Raw genomic sequence first — 26,002 nt, 5'->3', positions numbered from 1 at the left:
GAGAATATAGTAGTGTTCATCTAGACCTCTTCACTTGAGGCGTTCCTTCATGAGCCACTTGCAAAGTGTCTAAATTTCCATAGCAGTGGTACAGCTTTGAATTCTATTGTACTCGTCTGGACCAAGTCCACACACAGGCCATTCTTGGCCTTAGCATTCTTCTCCCATTTCGTCAAGTCCTCAGCTTGCAGTCAGCTCTTGTTTTTGGCACATCTACTCCTTCAGCATTTTTCTTCATGGTAGCCAGGGAACCATCAGTGACAATGTCCTATAGCTCATAGTCCTCTCCTATGATGTGGTCTCTCATTTTGTTTTTTCACCAAGAGTAGTAATGTACATTGAAGGGTGGTGGCCTAGCAGTTGATTGTCCTTCCCAACTTCTAGGTGGTGCACACATCTTGATCTTCTCTTAAGGTGTTAGCCTCTTCAAGGATAACCTGCTTTGATACCAATTGATGATTTAACTTCAATACCACACAAGAGGGGGTGATTTGTGTGGTGTCCAATTTTTCGCTTAAACTGATTATTGAAGGACCTGGTTCTATCTAAGTGTTCCTTAATCTACTATTATTGCAATAGTAAATGCAGAAAGTAAAGAACACAAGTATTACGTGGAAAACACATGGCTCAAAAGGTGAAAAAACCACGACCTACTTCTCAGTAGGATTTCCCCAAACTCTACACTAAATCACTGAGCCGAAAACTACATTACAAAACACTTTTGTAAACCTAGAATTAACTCTAATCTCGTTGGGGCAAACAACCTCTAACTATTGCAAAAACTTCAAGTTAACTCTAACTTGAATACTCTGAGTACCTATTACAATCGCCTCTAGATAAAGCTGAAAGGTACAATATGAAAACACCTATTACAATTGAACTAGAATAAAAGACAAACTCTTGGAACTAGTTTTTCTATCTGATTCATGTAGTTTCAGTTTTGCACACTTGAATTACACACGAACTGCTTGCAAAATTCCTTGCTATTTTGCTCTTAATTCACGTTTAACTTCTGCGTTTGTGCATACTTGTAAAATGAGAACATCCTGCAATATATAGAGTTAGTAGATTAAGTAATAACTAGAGTTCTAATGCTACTCTTCCTTGGTGGAAGAGTTCTAGTTGATCTCAATTTCTAACTCCTCCCTTTATCTAGTAGTGTTCTCTTGGATCAAGGAGTCCTTCTCCTTATCACTTATGAAACCTTTTCAATCAGGAGATATCAATTATACACAGTTAAGCTTATCTCCTTCACGTACATCCCACATGCTTGAACCAGCCCATGTCTATGCACAAAAGGGATGGACCTAGTTCATGTTTGAGCTTCATTTGTCAATCTTTAAAACAAACATTTGCTTGCGCCAACAGTGCAGATATTTTCTCCTCATGTCCTCGGCCTCCCAAGTCGCTTACTTCACTGGTTGACCCCTCCACCTACAAAAATAACATAGGGATCACACAACCTCATGACACCCCACAGGAGATAACCCACATGCTTTGCCTCAAACTGACATTTCTCTACAGCCTTCCACATCCACAACTACTACGCCATCACTTAATCTTCCTAAGTTTGAACTCATAACACGACATGAAAATCTACTTCACTCCATAATTAAACAACATGAAAGATCATTCAACACACCTATAACTCGAGACTATACGTCAAATCAAGATAGAAATAAAGCACCCAATAGTCCTTTTTACATCTCAAGAAAACTCTTCTCGTCACATTCGAACAATCTTAACACTTCTTGTAGTCACATCATACTTATATATCCATCCAACCGCTCATAGAGACATAAATTCCACTAATAGGGATACTACCAGACTTATAAGTCCAAAAACACGTGCTCATACAACCAAAATCTTCATGCTCAAGTTACAGTCAAAACGCGTCCTTAAGTTCTCCAGATTGGACCGCTATCACCATACCGAAATCACATCTCGCACCTCATCCATGGAATCACAAGCCGATGATACACAGCTGACACCAATCGCTCACATGCGCATACAAATGCATGGAAGGAATTCAAAGAGTTATGCTTCAAGTTGAATCAATGTCGCACGATAAGTAAAGAAATATGGGATGCATATCCTAAATGCCCTGTAGCCTCTTGAAGATAGGTATGGACGACATCATACCAATTCGCAAGAGTCTACTAGACACTTGCTCATGACTTGTACAACCTATGAACCTAGAGCTCTTATACCAACTTGTCACGACCCAAAATCCAACTGGTCGTGATGACACCTAACCCAACCTGCTAGGTAAGCGAGTTAACAATAAAACCAATTCAAATGATACTTATTAAGAGAAGAAATGATAATAAAATTTCTTTTACACAAGGAATTCCCAAGGACTGGTAGTACAAATTATGAGCTTCTAAGATTAGAATTTACAAATCTAGTATGAAATAATTACATCATTTGTACATAAATAGTTTCTATTATTCTAAGGGTACCATGAATAAGAGGCAGCAACAACCGGAATGCAGGTACATCTTCAAATCCAGCTCTCGCCATAAACAGCAATATCAGCATCCAACATCTGCACGCAAGGTGCAGAAGTGTAGTATGAGTACAACCAACCTCATGTACTCAATAAGTAACAAACCTAACATTATGTTGAAAATAGTGATGAGTTGGAATATAGGTCGAGTACAACACAAATAGCCAACAATGGCTCATAGCAACATAATGAAAGTAATAAAAGAATTAACTCAGAGATAAAATGCTTAGGTTGTTCACAGTTCCAAAAAAAATAGGCATGCCTTTCAAATATATCTGTGAAAACCCAAATCTTTTACCGAAATCGCCAAAAATTAGAGTAAGTTTGAAAACTGTGATTTTTCCCAAAAACTGTTCAACAAAACATAATATGTTTAATTTTCAAATATCATAAGGAAAAATACATCTCTATGCCTACATGTCAATATATAGGTGAAATCATGAAATGTCACCCAAAAATTAGGTAGCAGAAGGAAATGCATCTCTATGTGTGACGACCCGGCCAGTCATCTCATGAGTTACTGCTCCGTTTCACCTATTTCTACTTCTTATTTATTTGTTCAGTTGTATTTCATGTCATCAAGTTGATCGGTTCGGGTTCGGAGAGGTTTTGGCAAGGTTTGAGACACTTAGTCTCTTTTGAGGAAGCTTAAGTTGGAAAAAGTCAAGCGGATGTTGACTTATGTGTTAGAAGGCTCTGATGTGAGTTCTGATGGTTCAAATAGCTTGGGAAAATGATTTGGGACTTATGAACGTGATCAGAATGTGTTTTGGAGGTCCAGAGTAGATTTAGGCTTGAATTGGCGAAATTGGAATTTTGGCATTTTCCGGTTGATAGGTGAGATTTTGATATAGGGGTCAGAATGGAATTCCGGGAGTTGCAGTAGTTTTGTGGGTCAATTGGGATGTGTGTGTGCAAAATTTTAGGTCATTCGAACGTGGTTTGGTAAACATTTTTATCAAAAGCATAATTCGGAAGATTTTAGAAAACTTAGGCTTGAATCCGATGTGTTTTGATTGATTCGATGTTTTTTGAGGTGCTTGGAAGATTGGTACTAGTTGGAGTGGGGGTATATGATGTGTTTGTGATTTTGGTTGAGGTCCCGGGGGCCTCAGGGTGTTTTCGGATGGTTGACGGAGAGTTGGAATTTTTGGGAAGCTATAGAATTTTTCTGCTTCTGTTGTTTCCGCATCTGCGGATTGGGGACCAAAGGTGCGACACCGTAGATGCAAAGAAATGGCCACAGATGCGGTCAAGGATGCGAGGGGAAGGAGACGCATATGCGGTATACTGAGCGCACCTGCGATGGCGCAGGTGCGGTTAATTGATCACAGATGTGACTTTTGGTCATTTAAATGGAAACCGCAGGTGCGGTGGTCAAGACCGCAGAAGCGGTTAAAGGACCGCGGGTGCGGATTCCCTGGGCCAGAAGGTATATAATGTTTCCTTCGCGAATTTTTGCTAAGTTCTCCATTTTTGAAAACGGGAAAGGGGCTAAGGCAGTGGATTTCAAGGGGAAATCGATGAATATCAGTTATGTAAGTTCACTAAGCTTCATTGCTTGAGTTTATGATCATTTTTCTATCTTTTAATCATGGTATTAGTGGAAATTAAGGAAGAAAATTGAGGGATTAGGGCTTTGTATTGGAGACCTTGACTTGGGGATTTGAGGGGCCATTTGTGGTCGAATTTTGGTACTCTTGGTATGTATGAACTCGTGGGAGGACAAGGATTCCGTTGATGTGACTTTTATCGAATTTCGAAACGTGGGCCGGGGATTGGGTTTGGCCAATTTCGGGATTTTAGGTATAATTTGATTAATTTCGCATGGGCTTCGTCCTTTTAGAATATTCTAATGTTATGATTCTGATTTTGGGTAGATTCAGCGCGAGTCGAGGCTGAGGCGAGAGGCAAGGGCATCGCGGAGTAGTATTTCTTCCATTTTGAGGTAAGTAACCATAGTAAATCTGGAACTGATGGTACAAAACCTCGATATTTTGAATTGTTTTGATAAATGGGGTGACGCACATGCCAGGTGACGAGCGTGTGGGCGTGCACCGGTAGGGATTGTGACTTGGTCCGTCCCATAACGACTATTAAGCCGCGTAATTTGAAATCTTATGATATCTCGTATTTTAGAAATTCATACTGTATTATGGGTTGTATGCCATGTTTGGGGCCTTGTGCTGCCCTGCTGAGACCGTTAGGGGCATTTTTACTGTTTTTCCTCACTCTATTTGTTTGAAAGCATATCCTCAGTCATGTTTTACCTGTTTATTGTTTAAAACTGGTTTTTCACAAAACTTTTTAAAATGTGAGAACTGTTCAGACTGAGTTCCCTGATTTCTACTGTTATACTCGAGTGTCTATAAGGTTAATGACTAAGAGAGGTTGGAACCTAATTGTGAGGATTATATATATTATGAATCGGGCTGCACGCCGCAGCAATATTATATGTATATATTATGGATCGGGTTACACGCCGCAGCGATACTTATATGGATCGGGTTGTGCACTGCAGCGATATATATATTGGATCGGGCTGCATGCCGCAGCGATATGACGCTTAGGCTGTAAGAGCCCCTCCAGAGTCTGCACCACCCCCAGTGAGCATAGTCGACTATAAATTATGGATGGGGCTGCATGTCGCAGCAATTACTATGATTATCACTATTATGAGATATTAATGAGCTTGAGTGCTAAGAGTGAATACTGAGTGACGAGAGCTGAGTCACGAGTGACTGAGAGGCTGCCCGAGAGGCCATATTCTGAGTGATACCTTGCCCGAGGGGCCTATTATGATAGGTTCAGTGATTTCACTATTCTTTTAAAACAAGCCTCTGTTGAAAATTGCTAAGTAAATGATTTCAAGTTTTCCAATTGAAACTGAAGTTTTTATGACGAAACTGGTTTTTAAACTGTGGAGTTTGATCTGTTATTCTGTTATTTACTCCTTTATATGATTTTAACTGCTCGTCGCTGCTTTCAGACCTTATTTACTTTAGTTACTTACTGAGTTGGCATACTCACATTACTCCTTGCACCTTGTGTGCAGATCTAGGTGCCCGAGTGGCAGAATGAGGGTCCTCAACATTTTCAGAGTTTGTCGGAGATTACAAGGTAGTTGCATGGTATCCACAACCCTGCTTTCCTCTTTCATATCTTATTATTTTCTACAATTTAGACTTGTTATGTATTAGACATTCGGATTTGTATATTTAGAGGCTCTAAACTCGTGACAACATATGTTTGGGCTGTGTTGGTTTAATGTTTTACTAATTTCCGCACATTTTAGTTGTTGTATACATTTCTTATGAGAAATTGAGATTTAAATCTGTGCTAGAAAATGGCTTTATAAAAGAAATTCGCTGTGATTAATGGTTTGGGTTAGCTTGCCTAGTAATATGATAGGCACCATCACGACCGAGTATTTGGGGTCGTGACAAGTTGGTATCAGAGCCTAGGTTACATAGGTCTCGCGAGTCATGAGCCGGTTTAGTAGAGTCTCGCGGATCGGTACGGAGATGTCTGTACTTATCCTTGGGAGGCTGCAGAACCTGTAGGGAAAACTTCATATTCTTAAAATTCTTGTCGTGCGAATATGTTGATCCGAGTACTAAACTTCTACTATTCCATTCTCTCACAGATGGTAAGGACACGTGCTACCGGGTAGGATGGATGACCACCAGTACCACTAGATGGGGCCACTAGAGGTCGAGGACGCGGTCGAGGCCGTGGCAGGGGTGTAGCCCGCACAACAACTAGGGCAACACCTGCAGATCCACCAGCTGCCCCAGTTCAGGATCAGGTCCCAGTTCTTAACGCTACGGCAGCACCAGCTCAGGCACCAACTGTGCCTATTGTGATTCCAGGCCTTTAGAAGGCTTTAGCTCAGATTTTATCAGTGTGTACCGGTATGGCTAAGGTGGTCTCAGTTACTACACCCGCAGCTACTTCTCAGGCCAAGAGAGGTACTCAAACTCCCATTGCTCGCACACCTGAGTAGGTTGTGTAGGGACTTCAGACACTGGGGGCACATCCAGCCTAGCCGCTTGCACCAACTCAGGAGTATGTGGTACCAGTTATGCCTGACGACGAGTAGCGTTGATTGGAGAGGTTTGGTAGACTTAAGCCTCCGACTTTTAGTGGTACTAAGGGCGAGGATGCCCAGGGTTTCTTGGACAAGTGTTAGAGGATTCTTCGCACAGCGGGTATTCTAGAGACCAGTGGTGTAGCATTTACTACTTTTCAGTTTTCTGGAGATGCCTTTACTTAGTGGGAGGCTTTTGAAAGGTGTAGGCCTATTGGTGTAGCGCCCCTTACTTGACAACAGTTCTCTGTTCTCTTTCTGGAGAAGTATGTGCCACAATCTCGCCGAGAGGAGCTGTGCAGGCAGTTCGAGCAGTTGCGTCAAGGAGAGATGACTATGACACAGTATGAGATGCGGTTCTTTGAGTTAGCTCGTCATGCGGTCTTGTTGGTTCTCAAAGATCGAGAGAGGATCAGGAGGTTCTTTGATGGCCTTACATATCACCTTCGAATTCTCATGACTAGGGAGAGGGTGTCACGTGTTACTTTCGAGGAGGTTGTTGATACTGTCATATCTCCTTTTTTCCTATACCCCCCGGGAAGAGGCATAAAGGGAGTTTTTTCCAACTTAAAGTGACAATCGAAATGGGATTATTTTATTAAAAATTCAGAGTCGCCATTTGGGATAATTTAGGGTGTCCCAAGTCACCGGTTTCAAATCCCGAATCGAGGAAAAATTGACTCTGTTTTACAGTCCGCGAACACAGAAATCCGGGTAAGGAATTCTGTTAACCCGGGAGAAGGTATTAGACATTCGAGGACGAATGTTCCTAAGGGGGGGAGGGTGTTACAACCCATATCCACATGTGTTAGTTCATGCCATATATTATTTAACATAAATCCAAGAAGGAATTATCTTTGAGATGATAAGAAGTCAATCCTATTGGTCTTAAGTGATACAAGAGTGTATAAGGGTGATTAACAAGTATTAGAAGTTAAATGAATCAAGGATGTTGTAACTCGTATTTTCAAGTAATCTAGCGGTTCTTAATAGACTCAAGAGTTCATTATTTTAATCATATAATATCCGTATCATAAGTCTTGAAGTCAAACGAGTTATGAAACAAAAGTCGACAAAAGTTGTCGCAACTTAGGTTCATAATTTTACTTAAATATTAGGTCAAATGTTTCTAATCTTTTCTCCTAATTTACAAGACATTACGGGGTGATCTACCAACCAAATTAAAGATCTATGAGTCTATTCTAAAACGCATTAAACCGTTCATCAATACGATCTCGGAGTAGAGAGATATTCGCATTTTCGCGAGACTGCGCCAAGCACCTCTCTATGGGGCCCACTAAGGCGGTTTAAGATATTTGGACCTATATAGGATGCCTCCAACCCGTTTTAAGTCATTTCTTCTCACTATTTTCAGATCTTAGAACCCTAGAAACATCCTCTCAAGGTTCTCTCAAGATTCAAGACCCAAAAAAGAGGCAAACAACACAAAGCAAGTGTCGGGAATTCCGTGGCGCTAGTAAGTCTCTTGTTCTTCTTGTTGTTGCTCATTTTTGTGTCGTTCCAGCTCGTATGGGAGGTTGTTTTAAAAGGTTTATGTTCTGTAAATTCTCCCTCATGTTCTTAATATCAATCCTAGGTGATTTCAAGCCTTCTAAAGTGATTCTAGTGCCGAAAAACACTAATTGATCGCTAGTTTCGCTTTTTTGTTGTTGTGGCAGCATTGGAGGGATATTTCATGGAAATTTAAGGTCAAATTGGAGTTTTTATTTCTGTATAAAGGTAAGGAACCTCTTACTCTATATGTATTTAAGATTATCCAAGTTGCGGCTAAGCCATTGAAGCTAGAACTTGTGAAATATATATCGAAATGCTTGGTAGTAATGTTATTGTTTTGTGGACTGTTTTGCGTTGCTGTTGGGCTGCGTATTTTACTACTGTTTTGTGGAGTTTTGGAGGAGGAAGGGTGTGGAGAAACACCATATATATGTAGGGTTATGGGCTGATAGTTATTCGTAACATTTCCAGGTTGTTTGACACGACTACGGTGGTCGTCGTATGTATGGAGTGATTAGGCTGTGTGTGGACTATTTTGGGAGGCTCAATATGTTTATTATTGATGTTGTTTGGGCTGTTTGGTGACTGTTTTGAATGGTATGAGGTCATATATATAGGGGAGGTGCTGTCCGTTTCATCGTAAAATAGGTTGTGGTTGATACATAATAGTTATGACGCTTAAATGATAACGATAGTATCGTTTCTCTTATTGTAGACTAAGGAGTTTTGACAATTGCATAGCTTGAGATTGGGGCAGTATATACAAGGTATGTGAGGCTATCCCTTTCCTTCTTTTGCACGACTCCGATTGTACATAATGTAATGAACGAGCTTCCAAGATACTTTACTCTTAGAAGCTAGCAGTACTTACATTGTTTTCCCTCTAAAGGAACGATTGATGTTAATGTTGCTTCTCTTATTATTATGTTATCAATGTTGTTGGTACTTCCTGATTCTTATAAGGTTCATAGTGAAGAGTTAGTCCTAATAACGTGTACAGAGGATACCGACCTTACGTCACTCCGAAAGGTTTAGAATGTGATTCCATGAGTCGAGCATGCATTATATATATGTATCTATTTTACTCTACCGAGCCACGCTATAGTTGGCTGGGTATAGCACCTATTGTGCAACCACTGATCAGTTGGGTTTTACCGAGCTCCATGTGGCCGGGTACGATTCTACCGAGCCTTATGATGGCCGGGTACATTTTTTTACCGAGCTTATTATGGCCAGGTACGATATGATGATAATGATGCCCACAGAGGCGAATGTTTTAAGGGTTTATGTATTTATACATATGTATCATGCATTTCATGTAAGTAGCCCTCAAAGCTACTAAGATGTTACAGGTTGTATATTTTCTATCCTTGCTTACATTACTGATCGTATTTATGGTTCCCTGCCTTACATACTCAGTATTTTATTCGTACTGACGTCTTTTTATTTGTGGACGCTGCATGTCGTGTTGCAGGTCCTGATAGACAGGCAGGTGCAGCTCCCCCACCACAGTAGGTTGTCCATTTCAGCGGTGATTGGCGAGATCCCTTCTCCGGACTTGCCTTGGTCTTGGTATGCATTTTTGTTATAGACTTTATGGGTATGTCGGGGCCCTGTTCAGGCTATGTTGCAGCCCTTATGTTCCTTTAGAGGCTTATAGACAGGTGTCGACTCATGTATAGTTTGGTATGCCTTGTCGGCTAGTTTTTGTTGTATAGTCTTTCATAGTAGCGTGGTAGCTCATACCTTATATGTAGTTTCTTGATTGTCTGGTCATCCCCTGCTATGTATGTTCATGCCGTCATATTTTATTGTTGGTTGTCCATGATCCAGGTCTACCATTTAAATTGATCTCGTCAGCCCTAAAAGATAATAATGAAGGTTAGATGAAATGTACGTTGGTGCTCGGCAAGTGTGGTCGGGTGCTAGTCATGGCCCTCCAGTTTGGGTCGTGACAAACTTGGTATCAGAGCAAGTTTGTCCTAGAGGTTGTCTATGAGCCGTGTCTAGTAGATTCTTGATTATGGATGTGTAGCGTGCCACATTTATAATCAGGAGGCTACATGACATCTAGGGTTGTTACCTTCTTCCTGAATCTAGATTGTGCGTAGAGTTGAGTTGTAAGTGTTCGTCTCTAATATTCACCTTGTTTTTTTCAGTGATGCCTTCGACTAGGAAGCAAACGATTAGTAGACGGCTTGATACAGCAGCGGGAGAGGGTACCAGTCAGGTGCCCCAAGTCAGAGCAGGACAAAGTGAGGCTCAGAGTGAGATGCCCTCTCGTACCTCATCTACTCCATCTCCTCCAAAGGATATTAGAAGGCACCCAGCGCCTCCAGTTCCTCCGTCTGGCACTCCAGACCAGGATATGCGAAGTGCTTTGCAGTTATTGACTAGCTTGTTAGCTGCTCAGGCTCAGAGGCAGAATACAGGTGCTGCTGAGAAACCAGTTAGTACAAGAGTTCGTGATTTTATTAATTTAGACCCTCTAGTGTTTACCGGATTAGACCCCAAGGAGGACCCACAGACTTTTATTGACCAGGTTCATCGTACACTACGGGTTATGCATGTTAGTGATACAGAGGCAGTAGAGTTGGCTTCTTATCGGCTATGGGATTTAGCGGGTCTCTGGTATGATAGTTGGGAGAGATCCAAGGGTCCGAACCCTCCTCCAGCTGTGTGGAAGGAATTTTCTGAGGCCTTTCTTCGTCACTACTTGCCAGTTGAGATACGACGAGCTAGAGCTGATAAGTTCTTGAACCTTAGACAAGGTAATATGAGTGTGCGAGAGTACAGTATGCAGTTTGATTCTTTGGCAAGGTATCCTCCCCATATGGTGGCCGAGATGAGTGATAGGGTGCATATGTTCGTGAATGGGTTGGGACTACATCTGATAAATGAGTGTACGACAGCCTCCTTGGTGGAGGTCATGGATATTTCCCGTATTCAAGCTTATGCCCAGACCCTAGAGGATCGTAAGCGCCAGCAGAGGGCAGTTAGGGAGCAGGATAGGGGCCAGCATAAGAGGGAGAGATTTTCAGGGTATTCTGATGACTTCAGAGGCAGCATCAGGCCACAGTTTTTGAGGCGTTCGGCGCCACCTGTAGCTAGTGCTCCTCCACAGTTTCATAGGCCTCAATATGATCGATCCTATTCTGGTCCAGGTCAGAGTTCGCGGGCATCTGGCTCGCAACATCACAGGGATACTAGTCAGATGAGACCCCCAACACCACGTTGTGATCAGTGCGGCAAGGCCCACTTTGGACTGTGTCGTCGAGGTTCTGATGCATGCTATTCGTGCGGACAGCCTGGCCATATGATGCAGGATTGTCCTAATAGAGGAGGTGATGGTATGGCTCAGCCGACTGGATCTGTGTCTGGTTCTTCCTCATCAGTTCGACCTCCAGCACGGGGTTTTCAGCAGTCGACAGGTCGTGGTAGGGGTAGAGGTGCAGTGCCGAGTTCGAGTGGTGCTTAAAATCGAACCTATGCTCTAGTAGGTCGACAGGATCTCGAGTCGTCTCCAGATGTTGTTACAGGTATTATATCTGTGTTTTCTTATGATGTATATGCGCTGATTGATCCGGGATCTACATTATCATATGTTACACCCTTTTTGGCTAATAAGTTTGGCATTGAACCTAAATTGATAAGTAAACCCCTTGCAGTATCTACTCCGATAGGAGATTCTGTGATTGCTAGAAGGGTATATAGAGGTTGCACTGTGATGATTTGTAGTTGTCAAACCTCGGCAAATTTATTTGAGTTAGAAATGGTTGATTTTGATGTGATAATGGGAATGGACTGGTTGGCCTCATGCTATGCAAATGTTGACTGTCGTACGAAGATGGTTAGGTTCCAATTTCCGGGTGAACCCGTCATTGAATGGAAAGGGAACATTGCTACACCGAAAGGTAGGTTTATTTCCTATTTTAAGGCAAGGAAAATGATCTCAAAAGGTTACATTTATCATCTCATTCGCGTTAGGGATGCGGAGGCGAAACCGCCTACTTTACAATCAATCCCTGTGGTCAACGAATTCCCAGATGTTTTCCCAGATGAACTCCCAGGCCTTCCTCCTGAAAGGGAGATTGAGTTTAGCATTGATGTATTGCCTGACACTCAACCGATCTCTATTCCTCCATACAGAATGGCCCCGGCAGAGTTGCGAGAGTTGAAGGTGTAGTTGAAGGACTTGCTGGATAAGGGCTTTATTAGGCCTAGTACTTCACCTTAGGGTGCACCAGTCCTATTCGTGCGGAAGAAAGACGGGTCGTTACGGATGTGTATCGACTATCGACAGTTGAATAAGTCTACTATAAAGAACAATTATCCACTTCCAAGAATTGATTACCTGTTTGACCAACTCCAGGGTGCCAAGTATTTCTCCAAGATTGATTTACGTCCAGGGTATCATCAGGTGAGGGTTAGGGAGAAGGATATTCCAAAGACGGCCTTCCGGACAAGATATGGGCACTTTGAGTTCTTGGTGATGTCGTTCGGGCTAACAAATGCCCCAGCAGCTTTTATGGATCTCATGAATACTATATTCAGGCCCTATCTTGATGTGTTCGTGATTGTATTCATTGATGACATTCTAGTGTATTCTCGTTCGGAGGCGGAACATGCGGGCCACTTGCGGATAGTATTACAGACGCTTCAGGATCGTAAGTTATATGCTAAGCTCTCCAAATGTGAATTCTGGCTGAACTCAGTAGCATTCCTTGGCCATGTGATAGCTGATGAGGGTATTAGTGTCGACACTCAGAAGATCGATGCAGTAAAGAATTGGCTGAGACCTACAACACCATCAGAAGTCCGCAGCTTCCTAGGGCTAGCAGGATATTATAGGCGGTTTGTAGAAGGATTTCCTCTATATCATCACCATTGACTAAGTTAACACAGAAAGCTACCAAATTCCAGTGGTCTGACACTTGTGAACGTAATTTTCAGGAGCTGAAGAATCGATTGACATCCGTACCAGTGCTCACTCTTCTTGAAGGAACAGAAGGTTATGTGGTATATTGTGATGCCTCAGGTATAGGTTTGGGGTGCGTATTGATGCAGCGTGGGAATGTGATTGCTTATGCATCAAGACAATTGAAGAAGCATGAAAAGAATTATCCAACCCATGATTTGGAATTGGCTGCAGTAATATATGCTTTGAAGATATGGCGGCACTACTTATACGGCGTCCATGTTGACATCTACACAGATCACAAGAGTTTACAATACATCTTCAAGCAGAAAGAGTTGAATTTGAGGCAGCGTAGGTGGCTTGAATTATTGAAAGACTACGACGTCGAGATATTGTATCATCCCGGTAAAGCCAATGTTGTGGTAGACGCTCTCAGCCGTAAATCAATGGGAAGCTTAGTACATATGAGGCAGGTAGATGGGGGTTGATTAAAGAGCTTCATCAGCTAGCCAATATGAGAATCATATTATTAGACTCTGATGATGGAGGTGTTACTGTACAGAATACATCAGAATCATCTTTGGTAGCCGAGGTAAAAGCACGACAATATGAAGATCCTATCTTAGTACGATTAAGAGAAAGCACTCAACAGTGTAAAAGTATGGCTTTTGGGATCGGAAAAGACGGGGCACTGAGATACCAGAGCCGATTGTGTGTGCCTAATGTGGCAGGGTTACGAGAGAAGATTATGAATGAGATTCATCAATCCCGATATTCCATCCATCCCGGCTCGACAAAGATGTATCATGATGTCAAGGAGCAATACTGGTGGGATAATATGAAGAAGTCTATTGCAGAATTTGTAGCCCAGTGTCCCAATTGTCAACAAGTAAAGATAGAACATCAGAAACCCGGTGGATTGCTTCAAAATATAGAGATTCCGACCTGGAAGTGGGAGGTGATTAATATGGACTTCATTATTGGATTACCTCTCTCTTATCATAAGTTTGACTCCATCTGGGTGATAATTGATCGACTTACAAAATGTGCCCATTTTCTGCCAGTGAAGACAACTTACACGGCTGAAGATTATGCAAAGTTGTATATCAAGGAGATTGTTAGTCTTCATGGTGTGCCTGTATCTATTATATCAGACCGAGGAGCTCAATTTACGGCTAACTTTTGGAGGTCTTTCCAGAAGGGTTTAGGCACACAAGTAAATCTCAGCACTGCATTTCATCCGCAGACTGACGGACAGGCTGAACGTACCATTCAGACACTGGAAGATATGCCACGAGCATGTGTTCTAGTTTTTAAGGGGAATTGGGATGATCATCTTCCACTCATAGAATTCGCCTACAATAATAGCTACCATTCCAGTATTAAAATGGCCCCATACGAGGCACTATACGGAAGGAGATGTAGATCACCAGTTGGATGGTTCGAAGTCGGTGAAACAGAATTATATGGGCCAGATTTGATTCACCAAGCTATTGAGAAGGTGAAAGTGATACAGGAGCGATTGAGGATGGCACAAAGCAGGCAAAAAAAATCTTATTCTGATGTCCGACGTCGTGATCTAGAGTTTGAGGTTGGTGATTGGGTTTTCCTGAGGATCTCACCAATGAAGGGTATTATGCATTTTGGGAAGAAAGGTAAGCTGAGTCCAAGGTATATCGGGCCGTATAAAATTCTTCGACGAATTGGACAGGTTGCTTATGAGTTAGAATTGCCATCCGAATTGGAATTTGTCCACCCGGTATTCCATGTATCTATGTTGAGAAAATGTATTGGAGACCCTTCTCGAGTCATCCCTATCAAAGATGTACAAGTTACAGAGGACCTATCATATGAAGAAGTTCTAGTGGCGATATTAGATCGGCAAGTCCGCAAGCTGAGAACAAAAAATGTAGCTTCCGTCAAAGTATTGTGGAGGAACAAAAATATGGAAGAAATGACATGGGAAGCAGAAGAGGAGATGAAGTCTAAATACCCTTACTTATTCCAGAATGAAGATAACAAGGATGCTGGTGGAAGATAGGATACATTGGAAGGTGAAACGGCTCTATGAGGTAAGCAATAATTTGAGAATACTCCTCCTTAATACAAATGGTGATATGTAGATAATGTAAATACGTATAATGCTTTGTGTAGCCTTGTGAAGCCATATGTTGGGCTTAATTACTTGCAAATTTTGCTAATGACCATTTTATAGGGGAAAATTGATCGGAAATTTCCATTGGAATCCACGATGATTTAAACTCCCCATAAACCCTTACATTCGAGGACGAATGTTCCTAGGGGGGAGGGTGTTACAACCCATATCCACATGTGTTAGTTCATGCCATATATTAGTTAACATAAATCCAAGAAGGAATTATCTTTGAGATGATAATAAGTCAATCTTATTGGTCTTAAGTGATACAAGAGTGTATAAGGGTGATTAACAAGTATTAGAAGTTAAATGAATCAAGGATGTTGTAACTCGTATTTTCAAGTAATCTAGCGGTGCTTAATACACTCAAGAGTTCATTTACTAAGGTATTTTAATCATATAATATCCGTATCATAAGTCTTGAAGTCAAACGAGTTATGAAACAAAAGTCGACAAAAGTTGTCGCAACTTAGGTTCATAATTTTACTTAAATATTAGGTCAAATGTTTCTAATCTTTTATCCTAATTTACAAATAATTACGGGGTGATCTACCAACAAAATTAAATATCTATGAGTCTAGTTTCAAAATCAATAAACCGTTTATCGATACGATCTCGGAGTAGAGAGATATTCGCATTTTCGCGAGACTGCGCCAAGCACCTCTCTATGGGGCCCACTAAGGCGGTTTAAGATATTTGGACCTATATATGATGCCTCCAACCCATTTTAAGTCATTTCTTCTCACTATTTTCAGACCTTAGAACCCTAGGAACATCCTCTCAAGGTTCTCTCAAGATTCAAGACCCAAAAAGGGGCAAACAACACAAATCAAGTGTCGGGAATTCCGTGGCGCTAGTAAGTCTCTTGTTCTTCTTGTTGTTGCTCATTTTTGTGTCGTTCCAGCTCATGTGGGAGGTTGTTTTAAAGGGTTTATGTTCTGTAAATACTCCGTCATGTTCTTAATATCAATCCTAGGTAATTTCAAGCCTTCTAAAGTGATTCTAGTGACGAAAAACACTAATTGATCGCTAGTTTCGCTTTTTTGTTGTTGTGGCAGCATTGGAGGGATATTTCATGGAAATTTAAGGTCAAATTGGAGTTGTTATTTCTGTATAAAGGTAAGAAACCTCTTACTCTATATGTATTTAAGATTATCCAAGTTGCGGCTAAGCCATTGAAGCTAGAACTTGTGAAATATATATCGAAAGGCTTGGTAGTAATGTTATTGTTTTGTGGACTGTTTTGCGTTGCTGTTGGGCTGCATATTTTACTACTGTTTTGTGGAGTTTTGGAGGAGGAAGGGTGTGGAGAAACACCATATATATGTAGGGTTGTGGGCTGATAGTTATTCGTAATAATTCCAGGTTGTTTGACACGACTACGGTGGTTATCGTATGTATGGAGTGATTAGGCTGTGTGTGGACTATTTTGGGAGGCTCAATATGTTTATTATTGATGTTGTTTGGGCTGTTTGGTGACTGTTTTGAATGGTGTGAGGTCATATATATAGGGGAGGTGCTGTCCGTTTCATCGTAAAATAGGTTGTGGTCGATACATAATAGTTATGACGCTTAAATGATAACGATAGTATCATTTCTCTTATTGTAGACTAAGGAGTTTTGACAATTGCATAGCTTGAGATTGGGGAAGTATATACAAGGTATGTGAGGTTATCCCTTTCCTTCTTTTGCACGACTCCGATTGTACATAATGTAATGAACGAGCTTCCAAGATACTCTACTCTTAGAAGCTAGCAGTACTTACATTGTTTTCCCTCTTATGGAACGATTGATGTTAATGTTGCTTCTCTTATTCTTATGTTATCAATGTTGTTGGTACTTCCTGATTCTTATAAGGTTCATAGTGAAAAGTTGGTCCTAATAACGTGTACAGAGGATACCGACCTTACGTCACTCCGAAAGGTTTAAAATGTGATTCCATGAGTCGAGCATGCATTATATATATGTATCTATTTTACTCTACCGAGCCACGCTATAGTTGGTCGGGTACGGCACCTATTGTACAACCACTGATCAGTTGGGTTTTACCGAGCTCCACGTGACCGGGTACGATTCTACCGAACCTTATGATGGCCGTGTACGATATGATGATGATGATGCCCACAGAGGTGAATGTTTTAAGGGTTTATGTATTTATACATATGTATCATGCATTTCATGTAAGTAGCCCTCAGAGGTACTAAGATGTTACAGGTTGTATATTCTCTATCCTTGCTTACATTACTAATCGTATTTATGGTTCCCTGCCTTACATACTCAGTACTTTATTCGTACTGACGTCCTTTTATTTGTGGACGCTGCATGTCGTGCTGCAGTTCCTGATAGACAGGCAGGTGCAGCTCCCCTACCACAGTAGGATGTCCAGTTCAGCGGTGATTGGCGAGATCCCTTCTCCGGACTTGCCTTGGTCTTGGTGTGCATTTTTGTTATAGACTTTATGGGTATGTCGGGGCCCTGTTCCGGCTATGTTACATCCCTTATGTTCCTTTAGAGGCTCATAGACAGGTGTCGACTCATGTATAGTTTGGTATGCCTTGTCGGCTAGTTTTTGTTGTATAGTCTTTCATAGTAGCGTGGTAGTTCATACCTTATATGTAGTTTCTTGATTGTCTGGTCATCCCCTGCTATGTATGTTTATGCCGTCATATTTTATTGTTGATTGTCCATGATCCAGGTCTACCATTTAAATTGATCTCGCCAGCCCTAAAAGATAATAATGAAGGTTAGATGAAATGTACGTTGGTGCTCGGCAAGTGTGGTCGGGTGCTAGTCATGGCCCTCCAGTCTGGGTCGTGACATGCTCAACTATTATAATTGGTCTATTTACTTGATTTTAGTACATTTTTTAGCCTTTGGTGCAATTTTAACTTTATAACCGCTTTTATTTAATTATTTTTTTAGAAAGATTTCAACATTATTTAAAACACGTCTTGAACTACGTCACATAAATGGACTCGCGGTCCCCGACATATTTTATCTAACATTGTTGAGATTTGGATTTGGGTCACATAAATGCGCACCCGAGTTTAGAAAGGTAAATTATTAAAATAACGCGCCTAAAGCAACTCAGCACTTGCAACTTTGTGAGGGCCATGGAAAATTTAATTAAATGGCACGCCTCGATTTCTAAGGATTGAAATTAATTAAGCGAGGGACATGCATTTAAGAAAGCAATAAGCCTATCTATAAATGAAACAGAGAAATGCTAACCTTTCCAATTTTATAGTAATCCTCAGGAAATCATGGCACCACGTCTCATTGTCCCACGATAATATGGCTTAACCCATTTTTATTGCATAACCCCATAACAATGCTAGGTGATACAATTTATGACTTCCAAATTGAATTGATATTTCAATATGAAATCAAATGAATAACGATCTATCCAAAATAAGCTTTTCAAGTGGTAGTGTAATATTTTTAGCTCGTAGCAAAACTATAAGTTTTTTAAGAATTATTCAGTAAGAATAAGCAAGTATGCAATTCATTTGTTATTTTAGAGATGAAATCAAGGATAACTGTGAGCAATATTATAATCAATCTATTCAATCTATAATTATGAACAAATCCTCATTGCCTGAACCAAATTGCAGATACTTTGCATTCTTAAATACAATTCAATTCTTAACAATTGCACTCTTATTTCTGGATCCAAGTAATTAGAAAGAGAATGAAAACAAGAATAACATAAACTTTCTTAAGCTCAAATTCTTACCATTATTAATCAAGTTTCAGATCTGACTTTAAAACAACCACGCCTAACTTCAAATCCTCTACTAACATTACTTTAAGCCAATGATTTAAAGCTAGAACCGAATTCGGCGTTATAACCAAACGAGCACTAACAAACCGGATAAAAAAACAAATAAGTGAAATTACAAATGAAAACTGAGGTGTGGTGCAGTGATGAACACAAAGAAAACGACCGTGAAATCCAATTCTTCACGAAACCAATCAACACATGAAACAAAGGGAGAAGAAAAGATAAACCTCTATTAATCTGAAATTTAAATGACTTACAATCTAAAAAAGCTAATCGACGGGACGAACAGGAAGCATAGCAGCGCCGGAACCTCACCGAAATCACGAACGGAACTAAACAGGCCCAGCTCAACTGGAATGCGAACCTCGGGCTGCGGGGCGAGATTGGAGCTTTTCCCCCAATAATTTTGTGATTCTTCTTTTCGTTCTCCCTCTTTCTCACTGTTTTCGTTCACTTTACGAGCTAATCCCCTATTTTCAATCTCCTGTTCTACTCCGTCCCCCCCTCCCCCCCCCCCCCTCCCCGTTTATGTGTATGTGTGGTATTAATGTATGAAAGAATGATAAGGGCACTGACTTAGGAATAAGGTCAGTAAGCTAGGAGAGGAGAAGGAATTTATTGGAAATTCATGATATCCTCAGCTGATTCATCGTCAATTTCCTCGAGTTCAATAATTGTGTGTGTCCCCGCTTTCTGAAGATAGGATACGGCGGATTCCAGTGTGTTTTTCCTGTAGGGGTGTTTAGGGATTGGGTACTATTATATAGGGGAGGGATTAGGTTAGGGTTATGGGCCTAGGAATTATGGGTTTGGGAATTATGGGCTAGGTACAAAATTAGGCCTAAAGATGGGTTGCTCGAGCCCAAGTTTTATTCTTTTCCCACGAACGAGATTAAAATACGACCTTATTTATTAATTAGTCCTACTTAAATAAAATAACTGTTAAAATAAGACTGACCATTAAAACAAACTATTTTTTTTTTGTATTTTTCAAGGTTAAAAATGACTAAGAAAACATTAATGGAACAATTTTTGTAATTTTCATTTTTGTTGTAGTAAAATAAAGTCAAATAGTAAAAATTAGTTGAAATAGCTATATTAGGCCTATATTAAATATTTACATGCTAAAATATAAAAAATCTTGGGGATGGTCAAAAATCACATGTCTACAGCTGCTCCTCTTTGACTAGAAACGCAAAGAGTTTTCAGACAAAGAACGACTAGACAGGTTTTTTGACCCGACCCTTATTTAAAGAAACCAAAACTAAGAGAAAAGGGGAATGTGACCGAGCCCTGGTATCTGAGTTGCCTACATATCCTTGGCTATAAAGGAATCAGGCCACATGTAGTTCAGTGGTGAGTGAGGCGATGGAGTATACCGAGTTGGAGAGCCGGTCGAGGTGCCATTCCGTCGAGGTTCCGGTCCGTGGTCATGATGTTACATCAAAAATCAAAACATGAAAAAAAACTAGCTAAGCCTATCAACTACGAGTTACAAGATTCCTATCTATAAGTCTTCTGAAGCTTGATATTGAGTCTTGAATGGTTCTTCATGCAGACTTTGGATTTGAACCTTGACGCTTGCTAGTTGCAGGTGCTAGCTCGTTCTTCTTCAGATTTTCGGATCAAAACCAGGCATGCAGTGCTTGTGACCTCAGCCATGTCTTGAGCAGCCTACATCTTTCATCAACTTCTGCATTTGGATTAACTTCCTGCCATTCTCTTTTTTTTTTCCTTATTGTGACTAACTTCTGTTGATCAGCTCGGACTGTTGACTCGCATTCTTGCCACGAACTTCTTTTATTGCTGACTTGAATTGTAATCTGAGATGCTTTCCCTTATTCTCCAGATGGATGCCTGACGGCTGAACTTGAACCATATTCCCTTGCTCTCCAGGTGGGCGCTTGATTGCCAAAACTTCAACTGTATTCCCTTGCTCTCCAGGTGGGCGCCTGATTGCCGAACTTGAACTGTATTCCCGTGCTCTCTAGGTGGGCACCTGATTGCTGAACTTGAACTGTATTCCTGTGCTCTCCAGGTGCGTGCCTGATTGCTAAAACTTAACTGTGTTCCCTTACTTTCTAGGTGGGCGCCTGATTGCTGAACTTGATTGTGTTCTCGTACTCTCTAGGTGGGCGCCTGATTGCCAAAACTTTGGCTGTATTCCCGTGCTCTCCAGGTAGGCGCCTAATTGCCAAACTTGAACTATATTCCTGTGTTTTCCAGGTGGGCACCTGATTACCAAAACTTTAACTGTATTCTCGTGCTCTCAAGGTGGGCGCCTGATTACCAAACTTGAACTATATTCCCGTTCTCTCTAGGTGGGCGCCTAATTGCTGAACTTGAACTATATTCCCGTGCTCTCCAGGTGGGCGCCTCATTGCCAAAACTTTAACTATATTCCGTGCTCTCCATGTGGGCGCCAGATTGCTGAACTTGAACTGTATTCTCGTGCTCTCCAGGTGGGCGTCTGATTTCCAAAACTTTAACTGTATTAATATGCTCTCTAGGTGGGCGCCTGATTGCCAAAACTTGAATTGTGTTCTCGTGCTCTCCAGGTGGGTTCCTGATTGCCAAAACTTTAACTGTACTCCCGTGCTCTCTAGGTGGGTGCCTGATTGCCAAAACTTGAATTGTATTTCCGTGCTCTCCAAGTGGGCGCCTGATTGCAAAAACTTTAACTGTATTCTCGTGCTCTCCAGGTGGGGGCTTGATTGCCAAAACTTGAACTATATTCTCGTGCTCTCCAGGTGGGTGCCTAATTACCAAAACTTGACATGTATTCTTGTGCTCTCTAGGTGGGCGCCTGATCGCCAAAACTTGAACTGTATTCCCATGCTTTCCAGGTGGGCGCCTGATTACCAAAAGTTGACATGTATTCCCGTGCTCTCCAGGCGGGCGCCTGATTGCCAAAACTTGACATGTATTCCCGTGCTCTCCAGGCGGGCGCCTGATTGCCAAAACTTGAACTGTATTCCCGTGCTCTCCAGGTGGGCGCTTGATTACCAAACTTGAACTGTATTCCCGTGCTCTCCAGGTGGGCATTTGATTACCGAACTTGAACTACATTCTCGTACTCTTCAGGTGGGCGCCTGATTACTGAATTTGAACTGTATTCCCGTGATCTCTAGGTGGGCGCCTGATTGACAAAACTTTAATTGTATTCCCGTGCTCTCCAGGTGGGCGCCTGATTGCCGAACTTGAACTGTATTCCCGTGCTCTCCAGGTGGGCGCCTGATTGCCAAACTTGAACTGTATTCCCGTGCTCTCCAGGTAGGCACCTGATTGTCAAAACTTTAACTGTATTCCCATGCTCTCTAGGTGGGCGCCTGATTTCAACAAAAATAGACAAAACAAAGAAAATTTGATGCCCTAGTTTGGTAGCTGGGCATATCTGCGAGTGTTAAACTGAATCATGTTACCAAATATTACTAAGAATTTGAAGGCTAGATCCCATTATCTAGGAGGGTCCTAACAACTCCTAGTTAAATGACAATATTAAAAGCTGAATTATGTTTTCTAAAGGTATGACTTCCGTTAAATCTGGTTATCTAAGAAGGTCTTAAAACTACATCACATTATCCAGGAGGGTCTTGAAAGTCAAAAATCAATTATGATCCTAAGAGTAATAACTTTTACGGCTAAATTATACTGCCCTACAGCAGAACTTATGATAAATCTTGTTGTCTAATGGAAATCTTAAAGCTAAGTCCCATTATTCAGGAGGGTCCTGAAAGCTCTTAATTGAATCCTATCTCAAGTACGAAAACTTTGAAGCCAATTTATATTCCTTTGGGGTACATTTATGCTAGATTTTGCTACTCATGATTGTTTTGAATTTTAAACTAGGTCCCATTTTCTAGGAGGGTCATGAGAATTTACGGTCAAACCTGTCTAGTGCTTGCCTTTCCTTACAGAGGGTTTCTCCGAAACAAACGAAATTTTCTGCCCCTGTTTCAATCAAAGAAAAATCTTGTCAGTTTAAAAATATGGTGGTTGGTTTGTGGCCTTTACTTTGAGGACGATTGCTCCTTCACTTCCCATGATAACTTTGATTTCCACTCGAAGACCTTGCTTATTTATTGACTAACCATTTTTTTTGTCAATTTTATCACAGAAAATACCTTTGATCTGTTCACCTAACACCCTCCATCTGTTGCATTGTTCATGAATTGATATATACCAAACCTTTATATTTCACATGGATCCCAAAGCATGTTGATTGTTACCAACTTAGTGCGCTTGTTGTTCTTTCTTGACTTATGACACTTTGATGTGCTAGCCAGATCCTGTTTTGTGCAATTGGAAAGCTGGTGGCAAATTTTGAAGTCATTTCTGACTTGTTCTGACCAAACAAACTCAAAAAGAGAAAGTAAACAAGACAAAAGGAACAGAGTAAAGGACAATGGAAAGAGATGATTCCTAACAAGAAAATTACAAAGTAGAAACTTATCAGATGTGGATACCAACTCTAATGACCATGATATTCCCATTTGGATTAAGTGACCTAATCTGTCAAGCAAGTCTAATATATCCCCAAACCATGAAATTGGACTTTAATGCTCCGATTATCCAATCTGATTCACAATCCCTATTCGACTTGTAGTGCCCGAAGGGTTTTCACCATCAAGCATCTCTCATTTTGTTCTTTCTCTCAACTTACAGTCGCCTCAAGGTGATCGTGAAGGTTCTCACCAATAAGACTCTCTCATTTTTTATTTCTCTCAGCTTTCATCGTCTTACGGTGCCCGTGAGGGTTTTCACCAATAAGACTCTCTCATTTTTCATTTTTCTCGTTTGGACCCGAATGTTGCCCCTGATATGATTCACCTCTACTGCTCGCCTCGGCATCTCTCGAATACTGATCGGAGGGTCTTTTTCTGGACCGTAATGTGGACTTTTGGATGGGGTTAGAAAGAAATGGTATCAAAAGGCTCAAAACAAACTCAACCGGGTTCAAAATTACAACTTTTGGAACTAGATTTTCTCACAACGGCCACAACTCTGCCCCAGTTTCTTTGATTGGGGACTTTTGGATTTTTATTTTGATGGGACCGAAACGTGAGGCTGCCTACTTATCCTTAAAAGGAATCAGGTCGAACGTAGTTCATGACATAGGAATTACTTTATTGTTATGATTTTCTCTTTTCTCTTTCTTTTTTTTCTTCATTTTTCTCTTTTTGTTGTTTTTTTCATTTCTTTTTTTTTCTTTTTCTTTTTTTCATTCTTTTTTTCCTTTTCTCTCTTTTCCTTTACTTATCTTTCGCGTTTGCATTTCTGATCTTTGCTGTTGATTCCAAAAGAGGGGTACGAAAGGAAATAAATAAGGCTCAAAGGGGTAACAAAGGATAAAATGTTTAGATAGCAAAATAAAATGTCTTCGTCATTCCAATCTTCAAAACCTGCCAAGTACAAACAAACACAATTTAACCAAAGTAATCATACATAATATCTTTTGACTGCATTAGAGTTGATAGCCATATCTACACATTTGCCTTCTATATCTGGACAACACTCTCATTACGATGAACGGCCCCTGCCAATTTGGGGCGAACTTGCCTTTTGCTTCAGCCTGATGTGGAAGGATACGTTTCAATAGTACTTCTTTATCTTCTATCTCCCCCAGTTTCACATAATTCGGGCTTTGTGATCTCAAAATCCCTTCACTTATTTCCCTCAAATGTCCATATCATCTCCCGAATTGCTTCACGATTAAACTAACTTTTAAAAACAAGGCTGAGAGTTACGTGTGCATGTCATGTCACTAGAGTCAACAGGAAAAGGACTATAAAAAGAAAAGATAACTAAACAAAAATGACTAGAAATAACATAAAACAGAAAATTTGCATTAGACAGATGGTGAAAGGGTTTGAACAATAAAACTAGCAAACTAAACTGGGATCACAAACCTGGAACAAACCTAGACAACACTAAACGAGCTAATGTGACTAAAAGAACTAGGGAAAATAAAAGGATAGAAGGGTTTGAGTCACAAGACAATATCCGGATTACAACCCTAAAAATAACCCGGACAACAGAAATGACAACAAAATAAACTGCCAAGACTCCTCCCTAGCTAGCCAAGAGAGGAGCGTCTTTCCAATTACCATGTTCTGCATCTTAGCCACTGAGTTCAACATCAATATTTCTAGAACCTTCACAAGTCTTCCTCTCATTGTCCTTAGCAAATTGCTTTTGGGACCCTTTGGCCGGCTCGTTCTTATGATCAACTTTCGGAACCAAGAGTGATAGCGCTGAAAGCTTTGCGGCAACTGGCCCTCCGAGGATCTCAGAATAGTTCTCATATTCCTTTTCCACATGAATCATGTCCTCCATATGTGTCTCGGGCAATGGACTTTGGATGGTATCTGCTGCATTTGGATTTTGCGCGGTAATGTCACCTACATCAATAAGCTTCTGAACTACTCCTTTCAGATGCCAACACTTTTCTATGTCATGCCCCAGGGCATCTGAGCAATATGCGCACCTTTGAGAAAAATCAAACTTCTTTGGAAGAGGGTTTGGCCTTTTTATCTGAATCGGCTTCAAGATGTCCAATTGCATCAACCTTTGGAGCAGACTAGCATACGGTTCTCCAATATGGGTGAAAGTATTTTCTTGTTTTAGTAATCTTTTCATTTTATATTCTGGCCTCGGTTGGAACCTTTTACGGGCAGATGGTTGATATGCCTGAGGGGGCGGGTGAGACATTTGTGGAAGTGGTGTGGGCCATCGTAGGCCTCATCGAGGTAGAGCATATGGTGGCGCATTGTGGACGGGGTATCGGGAATGTGATGTACGATTTTGGGGGTTTTGTGGAGAGAAGTAGCAGTGGGGAGGATTACAAGGATATCCGCGGGGTCGATATTGAGGCTAAAAGCGTTTAGCTAGAACGACCACTGGACCCTGTCGTCGGCGAGGCTCAGCAACATTTTTTCTATCAATGGGAGGACTATCCTGAGCAACTTGTTCGTTCCATCTAAGCCAAAATTCCCTAAAACTTTCCTTGGGTTTCTTTTCCATCTGGGATA

The 26,002-nt window shown here is 41.0% G+C and overlaps 1 long non-coding RNA gene across 1 annotated transcript; it reads right to left on the bottom strand.

The window, feature by feature from the left end:
• Positions 1 to 2,324: 2,324 nt before the first annotated feature.
• On the bottom strand, positions 2,325 to 23,447 carry LOC142170680 (uncharacterized). The gene is made up of 3 exons (XR_012700029.1): positions 19,229 to 23,447; positions 17,796 to 17,911; positions 2,325 to 2,614 (listed from the first exon to the last, which is right to left on the bottom strand). It is a non-coding gene; the product is annotated as an uncharacterized LOC142170680 (long non-coding RNA).
• Positions 23,448 to 26,002: the final 2,555 nt, after the last annotated feature.

Source organism: Nicotiana tabacum, chromosome 16 (assembly GCF_000715075.1).
Source record: "Nicotiana tabacum cultivar K326 chromosome 16, ASM71507v2, whole genome shotgun sequence".
Lineage (NCBI taxonomy): Eukaryota > Viridiplantae > Streptophyta > Magnoliopsida > Solanales > Solanaceae > Nicotiana > Nicotiana tabacum.
The sequence above is the reverse complement of the archived record's forward strand: the minus strand, read 5'-3'. Positions and strand labels throughout refer to the sequence as shown.